The sequence below is a fragment of the Acomys minous genome (assembly GCF_964271855.1).
Source record: "Acomys minous genome assembly, chromosome: 10".
NCBI lineage: Eukaryota > Metazoa > Chordata > Mammalia > Rodentia > Muridae > Acomys > Acomys minous.
In genome coordinates this window covers 82,175,255-82,187,992 of record NC_140491.1, presented here as the reverse complement: position 1 = coordinate 82,187,992, position 12,738 = coordinate 82,175,255, and the positions used below count along the sequence as shown (strand labels likewise).

Sequence of the window (12,738 nt, the reverse complement as noted above, 5' to 3'; positions counted from 1 at the left end):
TGGCCTAGAACTAACAATATAAACCAGGCTGGCCTTGAACTCAGAAAGATCCACCTTCCTCTTCCTCCCAAGTGCTGCGATTGAAGGTGTGTCCCACCATGGCTGACATACTCTAATAATTTTGTGATTCTCATTTTTTAAAAATATTTATTCCCATTGTCTGTGAATCTTATTGGGTTAAGTACAGCAAAACCCTGGAAAGCTGATATGAATTTGGAATTTTGAATAATACTAACACTCTTATTAATAATAATTACCTATGAGTAACCTATTTCTGGTACTTATTCCAACTCTTTACAAATCAGTCATGCTAATTAAACACCCATTTCCTCTAAGATATGAGGAAACTGAGGCTTGAAGAGATTAAATAACTTGGCCAAAACCACATGCTAAAAACTTCTGAGCACTTAACCACAAAGCACTCCTGCCTCTTGAGGTTCTGTTAGGAGTATGACTTTAGCTCTTTTTATAAACCTTCTCTATCATCTCAAGAAATGGGAGTCCTCTTGCCTCGGAACTACTCAATTGCTTGGGATTGCTCAAAAGTGCCTAGCTCAGGTATAGACACTTGTTTTGATTGCTTCTATGATTGAACGAAATATGGTCATTGGCCAACAAGAATATTGATATCAACGACAGCTCACTTTGTGTCACTGGTCCCTTTCTAGTACCGGTGTATGACTCGCTCTTATGGAATGTGCTCATGAGGCACCAAGGTCCAGACCATTTACTGTATAGACTAGCATCCATACTGACATGTCTTTTGAATTTCACATGAACTCGGAACTATAATCACCAACAATCTGGGGTATTCCTGAAAACACCAAGACCAGTTACAAATACTAAGATTAATATGTTAAAAAATATAAAGACCAACAGCACAGCCCTTTGTACTTCCCAGCTTCAGACTTGAATCTTCACTATGCCCGCGTAGAAATCCACAAGGCTTTTGTAGTGAATATTGAAGGCAAGCTCATTCTTGACAAGTCACCCACAGTTTATTTTAGAATTGGTTAACAATTAAAACTGGAACATTGACTCACAATACCCTGGCATAAAATTACATGAGGAAAAAAAAAAACATAACTTAGGCCCAGGAGGGCTCACAGAGACTGAACCACTACCAAAGTGCACGCACGAACTGAACTTAGGCCCTCTACACATATGTAGCTGATGAGCAGCTTAGTCTTCAGAAGGGTCCCATAGCAATTAGAGTGAGGGCTGTCTCTAACATGGATGCTGTTGCCTACTTTTGGATCCCTTTTCCCTAGCTGGACTGCCTTGTCTGCCTCAGTGGAAGAGGAATACCTGTCACCTCCCAAGTGCCTGATGACACTTGATGTGCTGGGGCAGATTGGAGGCCTGTCCTTTTCTGAGGAGAAAGGGAGTGGGAGAAAGGGGGAAGAAGGTGAGAGAGTTGGACCAGGAAGAGAGGAGGGAAGGGGCTGCAATCAGGATGTAAAGTGAATTAATTAATTAATTAATTAAGCGAGGAAGAAAGTATAGCACACACAAAACAAAAAGGTCCAGTGGTTTGCCCAAGGTCATAATGAAAGACATGGAACCTTTAAACTCCAAGGCCAGTGCATTTCCCCTTCTAGTGGCTGTCTTGAAAGATGAAATATTATACAAGATGCTTTACGTATGGTATTCACATCATCTTGCAACCTTCTCAAGTGATAAGCAGTATTCCTCTCTTTTCAAATGAAATCAGTGAAGAAATTTAGTGAAATTCAAGTGGCTAGAAAGTAGTGATGCAGAGAGAGACGAGCTACTATTCCCGTGCTTTCAACATAAGGGTCAAGTCGTCCAAAGTCCCACATCTGGAGAGCGTTATGACACTGGACAAGGGTGGGGTTAGTATCGCGATTAGATGAGGAAGAGATGTGAATTGGAGGCTCAGAGAAGGAAAAGCAACCAGAATAAAGGTATTATTAACAAAACGGTCTTTATTTTTATTTCTTTATTCTATGTTTCTCTCCCACAAGATTTACATTGGCTTGCCAAAAACTGCATCCGTGCAATATGATAACTTAAATTTAAAATAAATATAAGGGAAACCCAGTCAAGAGAAAACTTTTTGGATGCGTCTCCCATACTTGTCAAGAGTAAACTATAAATTTAAATTTAGCGTTCAGAGACAGGCTACATGGATAGAAAAACATGAATCATTACATACAATTCAAAGTCTGTAAAATGAACAGCAACCTATTTGCTCAAGAGAAACAAAATTAATCTTAACTATGAGACCACGGGGAAATTTGTCTCTGTAACACTCCTTAAGAAGTCATGATACAAAACAGAACAGTCACCTCCATGATAATCCTCCTAGCAGCACACAGGGTGATGTGTTACGTGGAGCTACTTAAGGCTCGGTTCCTCAGTAAAAGGCAGCTACACTGTGCTCCGTCAGAATTCAGCTGTGGACATTTCTGAGGGGAAGAGTGCGTAATTGTCTCTGAGAAAGAGAAGAAGAGATCGGGTTAGACGGGAGGGTTGCTGAGAGTATTCAGGGTACAGATGACCCTTGCACAGGCTTGCTGGACTGCAAGTCCCCTTAGAGTCTGAGGCACCAGGCCCTACCTAACTTTTTTCTGGATGATAGACCAGCAGAGTTTTCCTCTATCAGACCCTAACCCCAGTCTGTCCCAGTCAGAATGATAAAATGAGCCTGTGATCTACAAGAACCATTTCAACAGCAGTGTACTCAAGCATCTTAGATGTGAGGATCAGGCACAAGCCCCGCCCCCCTCCCTAAGATCAGTAGGGATTGTGAAGGGCTTCTAACTGAGCTAATTTGGTTGGCTAGGAAGGTGTCTCCATCCTCTCTCACTGTGGTATGCATCCTTCCACCCTAACCTTAAGCTGGGAAGCTGTGTGTTCAGTGCGGAGTGGGGAAAAGGCTCCTACCTCTTCTGGCAACAGAGGATCTTTTTTCAGTCCATGTCAACAAATAACCACTCACACCCACTGGATCCTACAAACAGGATCTTAAGATCTTACAGTCATCAGAGAGCACCAGCTTTACAGGGCAGATCTCGGCTACAAGGCACGAGAAGCATCGACCATTCCCTCATCCATGCAATGAGTTTGGCATGTACTTGCTAGCCTTTGTTATGGTTATGTGCAGGGGATACCTGGGTAGACAAGACCCTGGCAGCACCCCCTTGGTAAGAGAAAAAAAAAAAAACCAAGGCATTTCGATATGCCACATTTAAAGGCTTTTTAGCTTTTTTGTTTTTGTTTTTGTTTTTGTTTTTTTTTACAAATTATATTCTGGTTCTTAAATAGAGACCTTAGAAAGAAACCAAATTTTAAATCAGTCATGATTTCTCAGAAATCATCTGTCATGCACACAAATGATTGAATAAGTATATTTAACCAAAAACTTCTCTTCAAATGTAGTGACCAAGAATAACAAACTCTCTTTTTTTTTCCCTCAAAAACGAAATGATATAAAATTACATGCTTTTCTTAACCTGAATTCTGTATTTTTTTAGTAGTTTGTTCCCTTAATATACATCAAACTGACAAACTCTAATGTGAACTTTTAGTTCCTGACGAAGGAAATGAGACGGCCCTGCCCACATCTGCAACAGAAGACGTCCTCTCATCTTCTCCAGACACCAGGACTGGAAGTCTCTGGAAACGGAGCAACCAAAAATCCATCAGACAAGATAGGCACTGGGAGATATGGTGCATTCTTCAGGGAAGCTGGTGTGGACTCACCATCTCACAAGAAGTTCACACTCACACAGAAGCACAGCCTTCTTTGAGCCTCTGGGCACGCAGGACTTCTCACAATGCCTGGTGACTGCCGAGTTCCGTATCTGAGGTATCTTCTTACAGTTTTCAAATTAAATCTTCCTTGAGGTCTAGTTTGATGTTAGGGAAATAAATGTGTAATTGACCACATTCTCTTTCCATTCAAAAAAAAATCTCTCATTGAAAACTTCTTGAGAAACACAATGAAAACATTATAACATCTCACAGTCAGACTTCAGAAGCACCTTAAAGGCAACAACCACAGCTGAATGCTGGAACTCCTCCAATGCCTAATGAGTAGTGAAATATGTGTGAGCTAGAAATCTCCCAACCCACAACAACCAACGCCATATTCCATGTATGTCCTTTCTCCTAGACTATAAGAAATGTAAATGTCCAAGAAAGTTTGGAAAAGTATATGGAGAATTATGGCATATTACCTTTGCTTCAAATTCCATGAAGTCTTTCCTAGTATTTATTTACAATTCTGATTTTTCTTGTGTATGGCATTGAACCTCTAAAACAGTAGCACCTACAACCTACACACTATGTGCGCCTTCAGCGTGCTTACACAGCACCACCGTGCTATACAATTGCAGCCATGTTTCCAATTATTGTTACTCTATGTGCATTCATACTGGGTGAGCACTTTATCTGTGCCAGACCCTGTGCTGAACCCTATGAGTAGAACAGACTGAGTCCTTGAAAACAAAAAGCACAACTGTCGCCAACTTATCCTGGTATTTTATGCACAGACTTCTGCAAGACTAATTTAAGCCTGTTTCACTAAAATCCAAGCCCGTAACTCGCTGTTTTGCCAACAGAGTAGGTAAACAGCAGCCAGTCACTACCCTCTCCAAAATAGCCCTCCTGAAACTTCAAGTACTCAAAGTTCTAATCTCTTATTAAAAATAAACCTTTTTCTGCAAAGAGATTACATTTGATGTATGAAACGAGCCAGTAAAACTCTTTTGCTATGTCATCACATTGTCATTGATATGAAAAGATACGAAATGAATTCTCAACCACAGTGGAAGAATAAAGCAAAAGATGGCTTGTACGATAAGCCAGTTTCTTAGGCATTAATTTGTAATGTATTCCTAATATTGCTATCCTAAGAAAATAAATACAATGGAAAAACATCTTATCACTACAGTAGCTGAGGAAAGATAACTAACAGTTTCCTACATCTATTACATAGCTTAGTGAGCTACCCCCGAAGAAATCAAGACACACGGTCAGAGAACCACATTATTATCCCTTAAGAAGACTTAACATGTGTCTATCATTCACTCACTGACACTGAACTAGTGCCAAAACTACTAAGAATACATATTAATAATAGATAGTCCAAACGTTCAGGAATGAATGCTGAACAAAACACAAAATGAGATTGCTACTCATTATTAATCTGTCTTTTATAAATGATCAAGTAAAGCATATGAAAGAAACGATAGGGCAATAAATATCCTTTTATCACAAACTCGGGGATTTCTCTTATTCTGTGCATGTACCAGCCAGTTTAGAAATATGTGTAATTGCCTATGGTCAGCATCATAGCACTGCAGATTACACATTAAAGACATAACAGATCTCCTGTTTTGGCCTGGCTAGGAATTCCTATGTTTTCCTAGATCAACTGTTCTGCCAATCGTGCTGTGCAGGTCAATTTTTACCAGGATAAATGGCCCCTGCCTTACAGCACTTTCTCTAAAACATGCCTATATGCGTATGAATAGCATGTGTTCAGGAAATATGATCATAGCTGCTCTTTAAGTGCTTCTTAAAAGCTGAAGCCTATGTGTTGGGATAGATATGTATACATACATATATATGTATATGCAGGGAAGGTACAATGTGTGTTATTTGGCAGCTGAATTTGACATGAACATATAAAAGGTTTGGGCAACCCACATATTTGGAAATAGAAATCTTTCCTTAAAACATGGCTTTGGTTTTTAAACATAGCTAAATTTCTGGAAACTTCAATTTGTTAAAGACAGCCAAGACTTCAATCATATTTAACATATTCCTGGGGTTTACATATAGTGTTTCAAAGTAATAAACAACATCTTGTTTGGAGCAGCAAGAAGAAAATGAAGCTAGCACTTCTTTAAGAGTGAAAGCTCCCCTCTTAGACGTAGTTTGGAGACTCGCTCTTCTGTTGGTGAAATCAGAAAACACTCTTCAACAAACAAAATATGATGAGCTCAATTCAAGTTGGTAAACATTTCTAGCTGGCTTCATCCCTAGTAAGAATTTTAATGGAACTATAATTTCAACAATGCTTCCAGTATAATGGAAACTTGAGGGGCAAAACTTTTTAAATTGTTAATAAGAACAACGGTGTCAAATTTGCACTTGAAAAATCAGAAAGGATGTGATGACAACAATAAATTGATTGAGGAATTTTTAAATTCGCAGTACAGTTCATGGAAATGAATTTACATTTACTCGGAAGCACTCTCAAATGCAATGACCAAAAGCCCAAGGGATTGATTCACTAAAAAAGAATTTCCTCCTATAAGGTAAGATCCATACGCACCTTATCTGTTCCATACAAAATGTCCATTAAAGCTATAAATCCTTTGCAAGCTAGTCCCTCATTGGTCCAACCATAAACAGTGATGTCTAGAACCTGTTACTTAGCAAGAAGAACAAACACTATCCAAGCAACAGAACACAGTGAATGAAAATTAAACTGTCCCAGAAAAAGGAGCCGAAGGATTCTCTACCTATGAAACAAGGGAAGTAATATGAAACACTGAGTATTTGACTAAATTCTCTCTCCTACAGTCTAACAAGGAGAAATTGTCAGGGCTCTTGGGCAATGTGACCTTATAGTGAGGGGCTGAGCCTGGGGACATGGCAACCAGCTCCACACAAGTGCAATCCAGTGAGAAGAAAAGGCGGCAAGAATTGACTTGAGAGAAAGCCAAAAGCAAGGTACTAAAGAGGCCTTTGCCTTATTTGATGACGGTGGGTCAGGGACCGTGAATGGGAAGAAAACGAAGACTGCAATGCAAAGCCTGAGGACCTGAGCCAAAAGCAGAAGAAAGTAAACAAACGGAAGTTGAAGTTAACGAAAGAAAGGTTGCCACCATCGCTTAGGAAGATTTTACTTTTTTGCTGTGATGGAGGTGAAAAATGAGTTTTAAGAAGAAATACTGGCGCACGCCTTTAATCCCAGCACTCGGGAGGCAGAGGCGGGCGGATCTCTGTGAGTTCGAAGCCAGCCTGGTCTACAGAGTGAGTCCAGGACAGCCAAGGCTAACACAGAGAGACCTTGTCTCGAAAAAAAAAAAAAAGAAGGAATACTGAAGGCTTTATTACTTGGTGAAAGCATAACACTAGCTAATACTGTAGCGTCACCAAGGGCACCTGTAGGGGATGAGCTTCAGGAAATGCCTGATGAACATGATTGTCACATAAAAGGTGAAATAAACGAGCAATAATTTTTGGGATTCATGAGAAAGACCACACTTTAGTAAATCAGTTGGCAGGGCGTGGCGGGGGCCTTCTGTGAAGTTTTGGACACATTTCTATTTGTTATACAGTTTAATGAAGTAATACCTTAACACAGTCATTTCCCGTTTTTAACTTTATGCAAAAAAAAAATTGGTCTGTTCATGTCTAAACCACAGAAGTAACATGTTTCCACCAATCTAACTAAACCTGCATCATCAACACAGAGACACAGAGAACGCATGGCTTCTAGGAGCTCTAGACACAAGGGCATAGCAACTTCAGCTGCTGCCTTTTAGAGAACTGGATTCCAAAGACTCAGCTGTTAGTTTTTTCATTTGTTTCTTAGTTTAATGAAGTTGGCCCCACTTTCATAGCTCTTTAAAGAGGAAAAAAAAAAAAACATGATGAAGCAGTTTTCTCCAAGAGTGACACAAAGGTATGTCAGCTAGTTCAGGACATGCCTCGTGCTCAGGAGAAGCTGACTAACGTATGGTGGGGTCCACGGGGTTTTGGGTTGTTGTTGTTTTTTAATATGTGCTTTTATTTAGTTTGGTGGGGGTTTTGTTTTGCTTTGCTGTGTTGGGGGGCTTGGGAGAACACTTGGTTTGGGTGTTTGTTTTTTGGTGTAGGGGGATTTTGTTGCTGTATTGGGGTTTTGTTTGTTCTTTGAGGAAGAACGTAAAGTTGGGTGGCTAGGAAAGGGAAAATGATCTGGACAGACTTGGGAAAGGAGAAGAACATGATCAAAATACATTTAAAATTAAAAATTGTTTTAAATAATAAAGAAATATAATTTTCAGCAACCTGATGAGCATTGCAAACAGTTCTTCCAATAAAGTATTTTAATTGGAAAGACAGGTATTTGGTCTAGATAGATGATTTAAGTTGATAGAGATGAGATATTACCGATATTGATTTTCATTCAGAATTTTAGACTCACCAAGATACGAAAGATGTTTTCTTCAAGGCTGCCAAATACAAATTGACAAATCACTATGAATGTAACATTTATATAACTCCTGATTGTTTCGTGGCTCTTCTTATTGTATATAGCTTATTTTATTTATGTGTAGTAATATAAATATATATGTAAAAAAGAAATACAATAAAAATTGCAAAAAAAGAGAAAATATAGTTATTTTCATACACTATTCTGACCTTGATTTCCTCTATTAGCGCCTCCCAAATTTCTCCCTCCTCCCAACTCCTCCAATTCCATGCCTTCTTTTTCTCTCCTCTCCCTTAAAAAAACAAACAGGCAAATAAAAAGGACAAGCAAATAAGAATAAAACAAAATAAACAAACAAAAAGAAAGAGAGAAGGAAAGGAAGAAAAAGAAAAAGGGCAGAAGAAATGCATACATATGCAGAGTCAACACATACACACAAAACCCATAAAAACACAAAATCAGAAACCATAATATATGAGCAAAAAGCCAGTAGATAATAAATGCCCAAACAAAGCAATATGAGAAAAAAATTCTCCAAAGATATAATTACGTTTGTTTAGTGTTGGCATCGACTGCTGGGCAAAGGGCCTGCCCTTAAGTGTAGTTCGTGTGCTCAGAGAGACTCCCTTGAAGAAGCTAGCTTCTCGGTGAGGATAGACCGTGTCCTTTTCCCTCCAGTGCTGTGGTCCTAACAGATTTGGACATGTGCAAGTCCCGTGTATGCTGTCACAGTCTCTGCAAGTTCACAGGTATGTAAAGTGTTATATAAAGCTGATTAGTGACAATAGGATAAAGGAAATTTTTGAGAAAAATTAATCAATAGTGTAAAAGCATTTGCCTTCCCAATTCATTATTTATAGACTCTTTCAAAGCTCTTATGCCAAAAAGGAAGACAAAAGGGAAGAAAAGGAAGGTGTCTCAGTTAGGGGGATCTATTACTGCGAAGGGACACTGTGACCACTGGGGTTGGCTTACAGTTTCAGAGGTTTAGTCCATTAACTTCATGGTGGGACACACAGCAATGAGCAGGAAGACATGGTGCTGGAGATCTGCCAAATAGGAGGCCAAACCTCCTAATAGTGCCACTTCCTATGGACCTACGGAGGCCATTTTCTTTCACCAATTTCTGTCTTAGGCAACACTTATAAAGGAAAACATTTCATTGAGGCTGGCTTAGAGTTTCAGAGGTTTAGTCCATTATCATCATGGCTGAAAACATGACAGCTTGCAGGCAGACATGGTGCTGGAGAAGGAGCTGAGTGTTCTATATCTTGATCCACAGGCAGCAGAAGAGAAGATACACTTCCTCCCATAAGGCCACATCTACTCCAACAAGGCCATGCCTACTCCAACAAAGCCATGCCTTCTTTTTTTGCACTTATTTATTTTTTTTACATATACATTTATATTATTACACATATATACAATAGAATACCTATAGCAAGAACCATGACACAATCAGGAATTATATAAATGTTACATTCTTAGTGTTTTGGCTGTTTGTATTTGGCAGTCTTGAAGAAGACATCTTTCCTATCTTGGTGCATCTAAATTTCTGAACGTAAATCAATCTCCATCACATATTGTCATTATCAACTTAGAACACCTATTTAGACCTAAAAATATGGCATTTAAAATGTTTTTATTATTTTCAAGATTCATTGACAATGAGACAGATTAACTCCTGGCAACACCCAGCCTAACTCAAAGAACCTCCTTATGGAGATGGCTTCAAATGTGGCAAAAAAAAAAAAAAAAAAAGCCACTGGGCAAAATGTCCTCATTTCCACCACAGATAGAATCCTGCCTTAAAAAAGGATAAGCTTGGATGCAGGCAGAGTCAATGGCCAAAGGTGAACAAGTCCTCAATAGTTCCTGCCTCACTAGCATGTCTGTCAGATATATTGGGCCAGAAGGCTGAAGAAGATGCCCCCAACTTTATAGAGTTTTGGGTGACTATTCAGGTAGAAAATGGTCTCTGTCATCTTCTCATTTGGAAAGCGATTAGCCTGCATTCCTGGCATCCTCAGGTAATCAAGTTCATTCCTTCTCAAGTTGAGGGGTTAAGGCCACTCCCTATGCAGAAGGGGAGAGAAAGGGAGAGGAGAAGGAGAGAGCAAAGAGGAGTGCTGGGTAGAGGAGAAAGAGGAGGGGAGGGGAGGACAGGGAAGGAAAGAGACAGGTAGAGAAAGAGACAAACAAAGATCTTTGTAGTGTTTTCCAGAGTAGATTGATACATCTGCCCTAGGTGAGCAGAAAGTGATAAAAGCACAGCACTTCGGCTGATAAATTTCAAGATAGAACTTTAAAATGAAAGGACTATAGAGCTACAGGTAAATATGGGTATGTGTCAGGACTTTTAAAAAGTACGTGTTTAGAGATGGATGGCTCAGTGGCTTGCCCTTCCGGAGTTCGGTTTCCCAGACCCCAGCTTAGTAGCTCACAGCCACCTGAAACTCCACTTCCAGGGAATCCCATGCCCTTTTCTGGCCTCCATGGGCACCTACACACATATGCACATAAACATACTAACACACACAAACTTAAACAACAACAACAATAATAATAACAACAAGAACATAACATTTAAATCTCAGCAAAAAAAAAAAAAAACACACACACACACACACACGCACACATGCCAAAGTGCCTATGATTTTATGGTTATATTATGTTTTAGGTATTTTTCAAATGAAAAATGAAAGCTACACGACTGGTGTGTTTACTGCTTTCATATATGCATGTTACAGTATGAAAGAAGGAAGTCCACTGGCAGTGAATATGTTGATTTACATAACAGACACCTTTTCCAGGGTTAGCAGGAAATACTACAGCACAGTGGTTAGAGATGCAGGTCTCTAAGTCAGACAAGAAGAGTGAAAGAAAAGAGTATGTTTTGCCTTCTTGTGAGCTATTTTCTCATCTATAAAAGGAAATTTTTTTAAAATACCGATCTCTTGGGATTTTCCATTAACATTTTAGACTTCATACATCTAGCACATAAAAAACACTCAATTTAAAAACAAAAATTGTTGCTATGGTAAATTGCAACTCCCAAAAGTAACCAAGTAAACACACTTTGGCTGCAGGACGGACATAGAGGAGTCAGTCTCACAAGCCAGCTGGGAATCTTCCCCCTTGCTAGCCAACTATCACAGCACCTGAAGATACTATGGAAACTCTTGGGAGACAAAAAAAAAAAAATCAGTGGTCTTGCCCACTGCTGGGCCCTAAATGTTGAGATATTAACCTTCCAGGCAAAATGTCCCCACTGGTGCAATAGTGACACAATTGTTCTGGAGTAACTAACTGTTTCCTGATTGGATGTGAGGCCCGCTCCACAGCAGGACATTTTAGGCTGGGGCGGCCAGTAGGCCTTGCTTATTGTTATTGTTCTGAGTGGACATGCTGCCAAGTTGCCATCCCCATATTTATGCTTATACTCATAGACCTGTGCTGTGCTCTCGGCCTTAGTCAATGACGCTTCTGTCCCCGAGTGGGCAGCAGCCAACAGAAAGATGTGTAACTGGTCAAAGTGCTGAGAATAAGAGACAGGGTGTTCAGCCCTAATCAGGACGTCAATGCTAACCCCGTCCACCAAAGCTTGGGGACATCAGGGAAGAGAAGGCAGAAGTATTTATGGGGCAGGTAAGGAGGAAGAGTGTTCTGAGATGCTGTTTCCTAAACATGACATGGACATCCAGCCATGATCTCATAGTGGCTGTAGTTAGCTACACAAGACCCACACAAGATCAACACAGCCAAAGTCCAGGCATAAATGGGTCGATAATCTCCACACCCATATTAAGGAGCTATTGGAAGTGGCTGGAGCAGGGAGAATCATTGTCTACGTGGGCAGCTACACCTGACTTTAGTGTTTTGGGTTTTGTTTTTTAAGAAATGAAGTTTAGGAGAGTATAAGGAAGGACATGGAGCAGTTTAAGGGGAAAAAATGGTGCTAGAGATGATCATAGTTTATTATACACATGAATGCATATTTCAAAAATAAAGATAAATTTAAACTATGAAAATAAAAAAGCTTTAAATTAACCAAGTATGATATTAGCATTAAATTCCCCAAATTTAGCCATAAACAATCAGAGAAAGCAGTCTGGCAATAGACTACAAGAAAATGTTAAATTTGATTAAAAAGGCAGCTTAAGTTCTCAGACATTGATTGGAATAATAATTATAATAAACGCGTATCCTTTTCTAAGGGCATATGTGTTTGCTCTCTCCTTTCCTAAATGGCCAATGGTCTCCAGAGGCAGTTCGTAAGACTGACGCCTATGTTTAAAGGAACAGATGCTATGGAAAGCACCTGGTTCAGCAAATACTCTCAGGACCGAAGAGACAAGGTACTGATGCTGCCACTTAAGATAGTACAAACTGCATGAACAAAATGCTGATTGAGTTTGTAAGCAGTAACTGCTTAACACAGAAGAATGAGCAGTTGTGCTTTAAAGAGATTCGATTGAAACTTATCACAGTTAAACACCAAGCCAAGACGTGAAAAAATAAAATGTGGTACAAATAAATAGTGGTTATGCAGAGAC

At 39.6% G+C, this 12,738-nt stretch overlaps 1 long non-coding RNA gene across 1 annotated transcript; it reads right to left on the bottom strand.

Moving 5' to 3' along the window:
* Positions 1-1,840: 1,840 nt before the first annotated feature.
* Positions 1,841-3,862, bottom strand: LOC311607685. The gene is made up of 3 exons (XR_014782703.1): positions 3,730-3,862; positions 3,549-3,642; positions 1,841-2,458 (listed from the first exon to the last, which is right to left on the bottom strand). It is a non-coding gene; the product is annotated as an uncharacterized lncRNA (long non-coding RNA).
* Positions 3,863-12,738: the final 8,876 nt, after the last annotated feature.